The following is a 13,556-nucleotide window of genomic DNA, read 5'->3' as shown; positions in this document are numbered from 1 at the left end:
AATTTCTAATTCGGTGGCCAACGTTATCAAATCCTCCTTTTTACCCTTTCCCAAAAATGCCATGGCTTAAATTTAATAATTCTCAATCATAAAAAAAAATTAACGGAAAAAATTGACTACTTCCTAATTAATATTCCAATAATTTCTTAAAAGAAAACACATAAATGAACATCATTCACAAATCTATAGAAAATGTCTATTTTTGACAACCTCAAAACGAAATTAACAACCTCAAAATACTGAGAATACTTTGTAATATTCAGTTATCGATTTGTTATATAATAAACCTTATATAATAAACCTTAACACTTATGAACATTTTAAATCAATACTTTGTTTACACTAGATATAATATATACTTTCCTACAAGTTCACAAATTCAAAACATAAAAATTATTTTAACCAAAATAATTATTCTTAGAACAAAAATCAAATTCTACGTGAGAATGAAAACTTTAACTGAATATTTTAAATCATTAAATGCGATAAGAAATTTATAAATAACTTTCGTATAAATTTCTCATTAAAATGTACGAAAACAAAATATATCATACGTATAAAAAAATTCAACAATGATACAATTCAATATCAAAATAATCAAATAGAATAAAACAAACTCAGTTTTGTATTTTTTTTTCTTATTAAAAGACACTTGCCTCTTTTTTCAGAAATAAAAAAAAAAAACATTTTATGCAAAAATAAAAGAAACAAACCAATCGTTTTAGAATGAGACTTCCAAGGTTGGTTGACGCCAAATTATATTCCGTTATTTGATACAACCTATGCTTTTTTTTTGTTTGGTTTAATAAATCTTAGTTGATATAAATAATAGATCATTCAGCATTCTTTATTTTCGAAATACGATTGCAATGTTATATTTTATGCTGCTTCCAAAAATTTCCAAAACAGAATTTAAAAACCACAATAAATTCAATTTTATCAAATAAAATTTTCAATTACGATACCACGCTATATGTTGTGCACTGGCGTGCTTCCAACAATTTCTAAAACAGAACTTAAAAACCACAATAAATTCAATATAATGAAATAAAATTTTCAATTATTTGGGACGAAAACCAAAACAACAAGAACAACCAAATTCTTTTTAGAAATATGCTATCTACGTACTCTGGCGAGTAAAAGAATTCACTTTAGAACACTGGCGTGTTCGTACTCTGACGAGTAAACTAAATTAATGTTCCATGTCGGAACACAAACATTTAATTTCCATTTTGTATAATTTTCGCCCAAATAATTATAATTACTTATTTATGGGAGCATACATTTACAAATATAAAGTGAGCTCTCACCTGGTTTTTGGTTCTGCATCATCTTCGGCGGCTGCGCCAGTAATATTTCGCAGGTTCTTTTTCAGATTTTTCAATGTGAAATGATTTCACCATAAACCTTTCTTGGCATAAACGATTTTATTTAGATGCATACTTATGCCACGGCACAAACATGAAGTATATAGAAAATAATAGTAATTAATCACATAATCGATGAAACTTCGCGCTCCATCATAGAACATTCCAGTCTTCTCACACCAAGCTAGAGAACACCCCCAGCTTCTTTTTTTTTCTTAAGTTTTTTCGTATCTCGCAGCGCCATCTATTGTCGACGATTCTTACATCTAGCATAATGTTAATCAAATATAAACAATTGATTAAGTTTTAAATATACCGTTCTGAAAGATTTTTTACCAGTTTAATGTTTTTATAAATTTAAGAAGAATTTTTTAAAATTATTTTAAGGTATAGTGTTTAAAATTGATTAGCACAGCGTTTCTCAACCTTTCAGTATTCGCGGCCCAGTTTTCAATCATAATTTTCATCGCGTCCCCCACTTGCAGTAAAATGTATGCAACAATAATGTATATTGAGTATTTTTAATTCTGTCTTTAAATTATTTTTAACTAACTACCAAAACAAAAGTAAAGTAAAAATCAGCAACAATTGAGATTGTAGAAACTATGTTTGGAGTTAATTTTTCAAAACAATTACAGTTCATACCTCTTTCAAATGATACTGTTGCTCGTCGAATTGGTGATACAGCTGAAAATGTAGTGTCAGTTTTTCTCGAATGTTGCGTGACAAAATGCTTTCAATAAACTTTGAAGCAAGAGATATTAATAAAGATACTCATTTCATTGCCTATGTTTGATTTTGTGATAATATGTCAGTAGTAGAACTACTTTTCTGCAAATCAATAGAACTCAAAACAACAGCGCTAGCATTATTTGCTATTTTAAATGATGTTATGAATGATGCAAACACAGAATGTAAAATTGCATCGGAATATGCACTGGAATATGCATCGGAATATGCTTGTTCCATATCCGGAAGGTTCGAAAGTATACAAGCACTAGTAAAACAAAAATCGCCTCAATGCGTCTGGACACATTGCATGATCCACAGAGAAGCTTTGGGTTCGAAAGAAATACGTCCTGGTTTAAATATTGTATTAACTGCGGTTGTAACCATTTCAAATTATATAAAAATGAGAACCATGAGATCGAGAATCTTTTCTGCTCTTTGTAATGACATGGGTTCAGTACATTCAGAGTTACTATTTAAATGTGAGGCAAGATGTTTATCACGTGAGAAATTTTTGCAACGTGCTCATGAATTAAGAGAAGAAATCGCTATTTTCTTAGAAGATAACAGACCGGAAACCGGGAATTTACACTATTGTTTATTTGTGGTGAAATTGGGATACTTGGTCGGTCATATTCGAGAAATTAAATAACTTGAATCTTAAACTCCAAGGAGCAAATACACATATGTTGGATACGAGTGATGAAGTTAAGGCTTTTTGTCGAAAATTAGAATTGTGGGGCAGAAATTTAAAGCAAAAAAACCTGACAATGTTTGCAAATGTGGATAATTGTACTAAAACTTATAAGGCTGAAGAAGAATACATGAAAGTTACGTTTGTAACCATTGAAAATCATTAGCCATGATGGCAAAGAATTTTAAAAAGTATTTTCCTGCTCATGACAAACTGCTAGCAAGTTACGAGTGGGTTAGGAATCCATTTCATAAGACTCCCGAAGGACTCTCGATTGATGAGGAAGAAAAGTTCATAGACTTCATGACAAGTAGCGAAACTGAAATGCAATTTAGTAATAAATCACTATTTGAATTTTGTCAGGAGGAGGATTTTTCTATACTGAAACAAAGGACATTTCTATTACCGTTTTCAATATCCTACCTTTGTGAAACTGGATTTTCTGCTGTGGCTTCTTTGAAGACAAAATATAGATCATGGCTAAATATAGAAACAGGACTGAGAATGGTTATTTCTAATATTAAGCCTCACCTCAAAAAACTTTACTCTGCAGGACAGACCCAAGGAAGTCACAAAAAATTATTAATTTTTTTAAAAAATTTAGTATGTTTGATTAAGTAAGGTGGGTAAGCCAAAGGTGGCCAGTGCTCCAAAGTAAAATGAAATTTATTTTGAATCATAAGATGTCCCATCTGCATTGTAAATCTTGTATCTGAGGTGCACGAGGCTGAATTGGAAGATATTTCCTTGAATGGCCTCCAGTGTATGAAGTGATTTAATTATTTGCAGTTGTCGTTTTAATTTCCAGGTGAGAAGATAATGTATTTAAATTCTTAGAACTTTGAGTTATAATATGTTTTCTGAAAGTTTATTTCTTTTTCTTTAACCACATTACTTTAATTCGAATTAATCTATCAGATTAATAGTTTTATGTCGTGCAAATGGTAAGAGACATCTTATGTATCTTCCCAAGTGGCGTGACACTCGGGCCACCTTCGGAAGCAAACGTGAAATCTATAAAAGAGTTAATTATAAATCATTACGTAGCATATTATTTCTCAAAAAGGAATTCTTAAATTAAATGCCAATTGATTTATTTAATTTTAAGCAAATGTGGAACTTTGGTATTTTTTAAATTTTTATAATATTTTGACGTTCTCTGCACTTAAGTAGACTTTGCGATATTTTGTTTCAAGTTTTTTGTTTTGTTTGCATTTTAAAGTCATTTTTCAGGTATTTTTTTCATTTTTGTGGTAGTTATGAGTGTTTTTGTGCTCGATTCTGGTATTTTCTTGCAAATTTGGGTATTTTTAAATTAGTTATGGGTTTAGTTAGTTAACTCTAGTATGGTTATTTGACTCTTACTTGTTGGCTAATCCTTCTGAAAAAATTAACTCAATTCTTGATTAATTCTAATGAGTTAACTCAAAAGAATCGCTAGTGACTTCACACAAGAACGATCAAAGTAAAATCAATAATCAAATTATACACTCTGAAAACAAATATCTTTTTTAAAGTCGAGAAACTTGTTCCTACCAGCAAGACACTTAAAGTGCCTTTTTAAAAGAAGTTTGCCAGTCCAAGTGTTTTTTCTAAAGACAATTTGAGTAAGTGAAAAAGTGATTTCAAAACATGGCTCACCTTTGGAACCTGTGCGAAACCTTAGGTGCAAAAGCTAAAATTTTAAAATTGTGCTATAAAATAAATGAAATTTTATTTTACAATTAAAAGTATACGTGATATATATTAGAGATAGGTGTAAGATGTTACAGAAAAAATACAGATACACAGACTTAATCAGAAAATTATAAAAAAATCCTTAAGGCCAAGCCACCCTTGGCTCCCCACCTTAAATTTTGATTTAATAAGTTGTTTCACTTTAATAAATTATTAAATATGTCAAAATGTATTTTGTTTTCTATGTATATGTGCGCTTTCCTTTCATCCAGTTAATCATTTTTTTTAAATAATATTTTCTCTTGAATATTCTCGCGCCACCCCTCTGGAGTGCTCGCGCCCCCCTAGGGGGGCACGCCCCACAGGTTGAGAATCGCTGGATTAGCATATCAATAGCGAGAAATCCTTAACTTAAAATGAAAGTAAACTTTTTTTTTATTCAACACACTATTGTTTACTAGGTTGTAAAAATACGTATGGTAGTATTTTTTCTATTGGATTTTACCATGGGATCTTTTACTTAAAAGTTTTTTTTGCCTTTTTTATTTCGATAGTATGGAAGAAATGTTCGAATTCGACAGTTCAAAAATGAAGAGGAACTTTAAAAATGAAGAGTAATAACTGAAGTATTTAGTTTTTGTTACATCCCTACTTGAGATCAAAATTCAGGTAACCGAATTAGCCATTACATTATGACCACCCTCCATCTATAACAATGGGCTCGCCCAGGTTTTCATGGTTTCTCGCCCAGGAGCAATGTTTTCAAGGGGCTCATTAGGACCCATAATCCTCATAGAACAATTTCTGACGTCTGTAAGCTACTTGAACATAGTTGCAGACCAGGTTCACCCATTCATGGCAACAGTTTTTCCTGCGGGGGGTGGTGTTTGCCAACAGGATAATGCACCATGTCACAAGGGTCGAATCATCATGGATTGTTTCGAGGAACATTCCAGTGACTTTCAAGTCATGTCTTGGCCCCCAAATTCATCTGACCTTAACCCAATAGAGCATTTGCGGTCCTACTTGGAAAAGCAAATTCGTGCTGCCACGCTACTCCCTCGCAATGCGAGGGAATTGCACGACCAGTTTGTGAGTGCTTGGTACCAGATACCTCAGACCACCTATCAGCACCTTGTGCAATGAATGCTACGGTGGGTGCTAGCAGTTTTGAGGGCTAAAGGTGGTCCTTCATATTATTAGCAGGGTGCTCATAATGTAATGGCTCTTCGGTGTAATTATTCACACATACACAAACATTTAATGACAGTAGGATTTGTTAAAAGATTCCAACACTTAATAAACATAGTTTTTTGCAATTAAAATAATAAGAACTTTTATAATATGTGTATCCAATCGAATAAATACCTAAAAGAATAACAGCGGCAATGTAAAAATGCATGCAGCACACAAATGGGGTATGCGTTTTATAAATCACAAAGAGCGCCTCATTGTGCGGTTGAAGTTAACTCGCTTAATTTTAGGTAATAATGAGGCATTGTTGCATTGATATAAAGTATTTCCGCAAACATAACTTTTGAAATCTTAAAATATAATAGGATTTATTTAAGTTATTTTCAGACTAAGGAAAAGTATGAAACTGAATACAATTTAAACAGGAATAATTTAACGAGGTATATTTATGAATACTTTGAATCCACTTTAACTTAAAAAGCTTTGTAATTTCTCCTCAAAAACGCTTTTAGTTCACTTCAACTATTCTTCGAATAATTCATAAAAAAGCTTATGGATTTTGTTTCCCAAACTCGATACTTATTTTTAAAAGAAAATAGAGCGTAAAAGTGGAAAATAAAGACAGAAAATAAAAGCTTTTCAGAATAGATTTCTCCAAAACAAAATTTTGAAAATAAAATTCATTCGCCATATCGCTTAAGATATTTTCTGTGTTTTGGCAATACTCTTTCTACACCCAGCCTTTGAGTAGTGCATTGGCTAGAAAAAGAATAAAATAAAAAATCAATATTACTTTTTTTTTCACGCCAAAGACTCTGAAAGAGGTTCTCTAAGACCGGAAATCTCGGCAAGTTGGAGGATTACGTTGTGTGACGGCCTTTGTTTAGAGGCAACTTGGCGATTTGACAGTACAATGGTTGACAAGTGCTGTCATCCAGGCGAAAATTCCACTCAACATCGAAATATCTGGAGTAGTATCTGAAGCGCCAAATTCCGATGAAAAGCTAAGAAGAAAAAGAGAGTTCGAAAAATCGTTTTAGCGAGAGTAAAAAGTATCAAACGCAAAAGCGATTATTTAAATCTACGACGTTTAGTTTAGAAGTCTGGAAGTAAACCTCTTTTATCAGCTCCTTTTTTTACTCTTTTATCTTTTTCTCTATCCCTTTCTTTTGAGAATTTCTTCTTTTTTTCTCCAAACTTATCATCATCTTTGTGTCGGCTCTAATGTTTCGTTAAGTTAGGATGAAACGTGTTGAACCAAAACAAAACAGGGACTTTATAAAAATTTAACTTTTTTTTTTCAATTCTGAGAAGGTAAAAAGAGTTTTAGTTATTTTATCCAAATTTAGCTAGTTCTAAATTGTATTTTAATTCGATTATTTTTTTATTTCATTTAGATAGAGATTATTATGAGTTTTAAACTTCAAGATGGCGAAAAGGATTGAAGCTTTTCTTCTTCAGTTTTAGTTGAAAGGTCTTATTACACTTAACTATTTTCTGCCCCAGTAGTGTTTAAACTACACTAATTAGTCTAGATAACATTGGCAAGTATTTTCCCCTTAATACTTTTCGGGACTCTTGCTGCTTTTCCAAGAATAGTTAGACCAGAGGTTTCCAGTTTTTTTTTCGATTGCAAAGCCCTAAATCAGTGTTTCCCAAAGTGTGGTACGCGTACCACCAGGGGTACGGGAACAGTTTAGCTGGGGTAGGCGTTCTTATGTGAAATATCTTGCAACAGACGAAAATTTCGAAGAATTTTATTTAAAAACAAAGCTGGCCATGAAAATTTACGATTACGTATTTTCCTATTGGGTATTTTTTACATAGTTAACAGTTAATAATTAGTATTGACGACAATTTTTTGTGATTTTTAGCTTTTGCACAATTTTTTTGATAGTAAAAAGTTGTAATAAATTCTACTTATTTCGATTATTTTTATAAAATATAACTTTTATCCTTCTTGAAAAATAAACTTGAGTGTACTTTAACATCATTCTGGCTGCAAATGCAAAATATGTATCCAGTTTTAACAGAAAAAATTGTGAAATATATTTTGCCTTTTCCAACTTTAGATTTATGTGAAGTCACTTTTTTAGCATTCGTGAAAAGAAATAGATTATTGGACGTGGAATCGCATCTCGGACTAAAATTGACCACAAGGGAACCGAATTATGATGAACTGTTATCACAGCAAAAACAATATCATCCTTCTCACTAATGCAAATAAATTTATTAACCTCAAGTTATATCTTAAAATAAAAATAAGCATATTTTTAAAAAAATACATTCATTTTCTTATTAGTGGTACACTGCCTTACGAATAATTTAGAAGGGGTGCACAAAAGTCATAAGTTTAGGAAACACTGCCCTAAAGGATCGACCGTAATTTGGTGGAACCCCAAGACTTAATGAAACAATTTCATTTACGGTTGTGAACGTTTTAATTAAAAGAGCAATATTGAATATTTTGAAAATATTTAATGATCTAAGTTTTATTGATTATTTTGTTAATAATATAGTGAATTAATGGAGAATAAATGCTTCCTATCATAGATCGTTCTTAAGATTAGCTTTAAATTTGGGTTTTATGTCAGACGGTTGAATTCACGGGTCTAGAGCGGCATCTATAGTTTTTAAATTGATTATTACCTATGCATAAACTGAAAATGAATTAGCTGAAATATGGTTTTCGTTAAAATGAAAACGAAAAAGAACTTTTAAGAATAGAAATTTGGTAATTTTTTCATGATATCTTAGAATCCTAAAGCATGGCATTAAAGCCATTTATATTTCTAAATTTAATTTTCAATTTTGATTTTTTACTAAATGTGTGGTAATAAGAACTATAATTTTAAAAGGCAGAATTTTCAGGAAGACCGTTACGATGTAAACAGAAAAATTGCGAAATGATTGGTTGAGATACCGTATTTTTTAATCTTATTAGCCAGAATTAAGGTTATTTTACCAGAAATGTCATTGCCATATTGTACGAAAATTTTACCATAATTTTTTTTCCGTGTAGAATAATAAGTGGTAACATTTCGTAATAGGCTTTTGCGAGTTTTGCGAGATAAGCTTTTCCAAGCTTTTGCGAGTTCTTTTAACTTCAAAAGAGCTAACTTCGAGTTCTTACACTTCAAAACTTCATAAAGTTAAATTTATAGTTTTATCCATATTATTCGTTTTTGGTTCTTTCACGAAGCACAGTAATAAAAATTATCATTAAAATAATTCCCAACTTTCCGAGTTAAACAAAACTATTTATAATCAACAAATAAAAAAAAAGATATTTACTCTATACTTCTTTTTGCTTCCTATAAGGAAGACTAAACTGAAATGACTGGAAATATTTTTTAAACACAGTTAATTTAATAACTTCGGAAATCCCTTATAGGAAGGAGGGGGTCAAAAGTTTTTACGAATCCCCCTTCAACAAAACTAATCTTCGTTCTATGTAAAAGTTAGAAGGACTTTGAAGTTTATGTGCAGTTGGCTGACACTAAGTATTCATGCTCAGAATTCTCCACGCGAACTTCCACTAATCCGAAAACTTCTCCGCCAAACGGAACTCTTCTTCTGGAGTTCGAAGCAGGGGAAGGAAAGAACACCTTCATCACCCTCTTCCTCCCTCAAAGAGTACGTGACGCGTGAAAAGTGGGGGTGAGATGAGTTGAGAAGAAAATCCGAATCCTCCAGACAGCATTATAATCCTTTCAGTGACAGCATTGGGAAAAGCGTGACATAATCCTTTAGCCATTTTAAAATGTTTCTTCACCGTCGCGGATTTTTTTTTCTTCTTTAAGAAAACCTTTTGTTATTTATTTGTTCTTAAATTTTTTTAATAGAAGGTCGATGGAAAAAAAATCTCTTTACTGCGCCATAACTGGTTATAAACGCGAAGATTTTTCTATTTTTATTCTAATGAATTACGCATTGTTTTGTGAGCCTAGAGAGTTTCTATTTATGTAAATAGAAGTTTGGTAATAATTTAACGAAAGCTTATTTTGGATTTATGTTTCGAAAGCAGTGCCAGATTTGATAAAATACTCCTAAAAAGCATTTTTAAAAAACATTTTTTGCTTCGAAAAATAAGAGAGATAAAATTTAAAGGTCATAAACTTGAAGCAAAGCTTTAATTTAAAATTTTAAATTCCATCTTAATGAAAAATAGCCAATTTAGCGAGATGCTTTAATCAAGATGAAAACATGACAGTTGATCATGATGAAAACCCATAAGTGATTCTTCATTTTTACTTATTTCTTTGAGTCGCCCAAATAATGCAGTGTTATAGTAACTCTGGGATATTAAAAAAATTAGGTCGCAAAAGCTATTTATTTTTCATAAACTGCTTTTCTATATATTGACATTTTGCATACTGCGCACTGGTTAAGAAAATATGGTTCATGGCTCTGAGATATGGTTTAAAAATAATCTTGGGGAGGTATTCAAACAAAACACGACCATTACAGAAAGGAAGTTTGATTATGGGTCTTATCAAAAGATTCATCATTTGCATGTTGTTGGTGCAGGATAAATCAGTAGTGGATAAATTCCATCTTGTTGAAGATGCAGACATAATAGGGTACAGAAGATAAATAAAAGTATTAACAGTTCAAGCAAAAATTACATTATTTGGCGCTGATTAAAACGATTAACGCATTGGATGTATAAATAGGCAGGATTAAGTAGATATACTCAACCTAAAATTTAAAAAGAAATTTTAATAATATGAGTGTATTTGTCTTTTTTTTAAACTTATTTCATAGCAGATTTTTCATATTTCATTATTATTTAGAAAAACAAAGAATTAAGGGGTCCCTGACCTCTGCTCGGTATTGCTAATAGTTTTTTTTCAAATCGCTCTTTGATCTGTACTAACTTCATTCCCCCGTTGCGCTTTTTTCTCACCGCAATATGAGAATTACTAGAAAGCAACAGATATCAGGTTTACTAGATCAGATATAATAATAAAAGCACATTTTATTTGTAATTTTATCAAATGTTATTACCGAAGTGCTACGGTAAAAATTACCGTACTTTTTGGTATTCTCATATTACCTGAAATTACCATTAACGTATACAGTTACCATATAAATTTTACCATATTCCGTCTTTTTTTAAAACAATTTTTTTCTCAGTAGAGATTTGATGTTTAGAAAATCAAACAATAGAGAAATATAATTTTTTCCCTTGTTGGTTAATTTAAATACACAAGATTTAAATTCTAAAACTTTCAATGTTAACACAGATGTTTAAAAAAGTTTTCAAATTCTGTAGATTGATTAGAAAAGAGTTTGAAATATTTTTTACACTATAAACTAATATAGTTTTAAAAATATGGGAAAGTGTGGTAAAAATAGATTAAACTAGGTTGCTAAGATTCGAAAGCCTGTTGGTGTCAAACTGTTCGACTTAGAAACTGCCAAATTTAATCAAGATATCGACAGTTTATTTATCTACAATATATTACTCCTGAAAAGTCATAAATGTAATATTTTTTTAACTAATGTTTTTTCTCTAGAAAAAGTCAAATCACCCGGTCACTAGTGGGATGAGACCGAGTACACAAAGTAACCTTGTGAGAAATTTAGAAGTACCAGATTTCAGTAGAAATAGATATTTCTATTTTGAATAAAAATTTATGGAAATTATGTATTAAATTTACATGTGATGTAGTTGAAGTTATCTTCTTCCTCCGTTCCTCTGCAGCTTTCGTGGGCTCTGCATAGATTCGCACAAAATGTGGGGGTAACAAAACCGGGTAGTACCCGGCCTTACCTCGAGAGCAGAGGTTAAGAAAAAATAACAGAACAATTGTAATGGCTTGTAATTTTAGATCAAATCCAGGAAGAAAGTGAACTCCTGGATTAAGCATTGGGACAAACTAGCCTTCGTGAGAAAAATTTTGATGAAACTATGGTTCATGGACCATAGTTTCATCAAAAAATCATAATTTCATCATACCATAGTCCAGTAAAACCGCGAAAACCTTCCATGGTTTGCCCTAACAGCAAGAGGATGATTCTACCACAAATGTTATTTTGCGGCATTACTGTGGTCGCTGTGAGCCTGGAGCAGAATTCGTATCTATCAGTCAACGTTGGGATTAGATCCTGGGTTATTTCATTGGGAGGCAAGCGCTCTATCCTTTGAGCAACCGTGGCTCAGGTAATAGGTTCTGCGGGAAAAGCTACTTAATATACAACAATATAGGTACCTAACATAAGTAACTAATATGGGATAGCCTGGTTGGTAGGACACTGGGCCATGTTCAATAGTTCGTGGGTTCGATCGTCGCCGGCCGAAGACTCCCCGTGTAGTATATGGTGACTGATGCACGTTGAATCTGTCGAGTCGCAAAGTCCTCCATGTTCCCATAACAAATCAATACCTCTGGGGATACTGATCCAGGATTTTCCTTGTCTTCTGGATTGTTTCAAAATTACAAGGCTATGGAGTTGAACATTAGTATACCCAAAAATTGGGCTCGCTGTTCAACGACGGATATAAAATATAAAAAGCAACTAATATATCTACTGTGGTAAAAAGATTTTCACGGTCCCCAAAAAGGATAAAATATTTAAAATCGGAACATCATAAGAATAAAAAATAGATTTTTATCATTTTTGTAAAGGTTCGGGATTCATTTTTATTAACCTCTTTACTTCTCATGTTTGCTGAAGTATTTTCATTCTAAGTTTAACGTAAGAAAGTCTTTACTTTTTAAACCGCGTTTATTCCCAACTCATTCCGGTTAAAATAAAAATGTTCTTTATATTTCTTAAATATTGAGCTATTGATGCCATGTTTTCTTTTTGACATCTCAATAATCTACTCAATCACGATGACTTGACTGGTATTAAATCTTTAATTTTGACGTAAAGAAAAATACTCCTATATCAAACAACTGATGAAAGAAAAAATGACTAGCAGTTCAGAATTTAATATGTTTTTGTTTCAATGATATGGCTCGAATACTTTAAATTAATAATAGCTAGAGGTAAAAAAAATTCGAAGATAAAAATCTATCAATAATGGCTTATATTATTTTTCTAATTGTTTACTTTTTGACTGAGGTAAATGGGAAAAATTGTTTTGTGTACAACTTTTATAGTAGATTTGAGTATCAATTTAAAGCATTTAAAAAGTGAAATGGCAAAATGGAGATACATTTTTATGAATGAATTAAATTTTTTGCATTATTTACATTTAATAATTTAAGTTATAATCAACTGTAGATAATAGTATGATGTACAATAAAAATGAAGATGTTTCATAAAGATAATTAATAATTTCTTTAATAAATTCTTTAATATCATTCCGTCTGTTCTTTATGTTAAATTAAATTAAAATAACCGCAATCTATTATAATACAACAATATCCAACACACAGCGATATAGAAAAATGCATTTAAATACAATGCAATGCAGTCTAATGCTTTATTATACGACACATTTAAATTTTAATTGTGTTATATTAATTCCTCAATATATTACAACACACTGTATATTGCAACACAATAATTTCTGTTACATTTTAATTTCGTAAGCCCTTAGTTTAATATGAGCTGGTTATTTTTTTTTTAATAAAACTAACCGATTAAGAAAGCAGAAAATAAATTGAATTGAAAAGTTAGATTTAACTTAAATCAAAATTGCTTCAACTAAGTAAATTTTGTAAATTTCATAAAATAAAATTTGAATTTTTTACTAAAAATAAAATGTTTTTTGTGAAATGTGTGTGCTTTTAGGGAATTTGTTTAGTGAATGTTTTTAGTTAAACGTCTAAAAATAAAATGTATGGAATTTATACAGAAAACACGATTCGAGCAAAAATTGTGTGTTTTTGTTGATATTGTGTGTTTTTACCAAAAATAGTTCTGTTTTTAAAATT

This window comes from Parasteatoda tepidariorum, chromosome 2 (genome assembly GCF_982258835.1).
Source record: "Parasteatoda tepidariorum strain Cologne lab strain chromosome 2, Ptep-v5.0, whole genome shotgun sequence".
Classification (NCBI taxonomy): Eukaryota; Metazoa; Arthropoda; class Arachnida; order Araneae; family Theridiidae; genus Parasteatoda; species Parasteatoda tepidariorum.
This window is presented reverse-complemented; position numbering follows the sequence as displayed.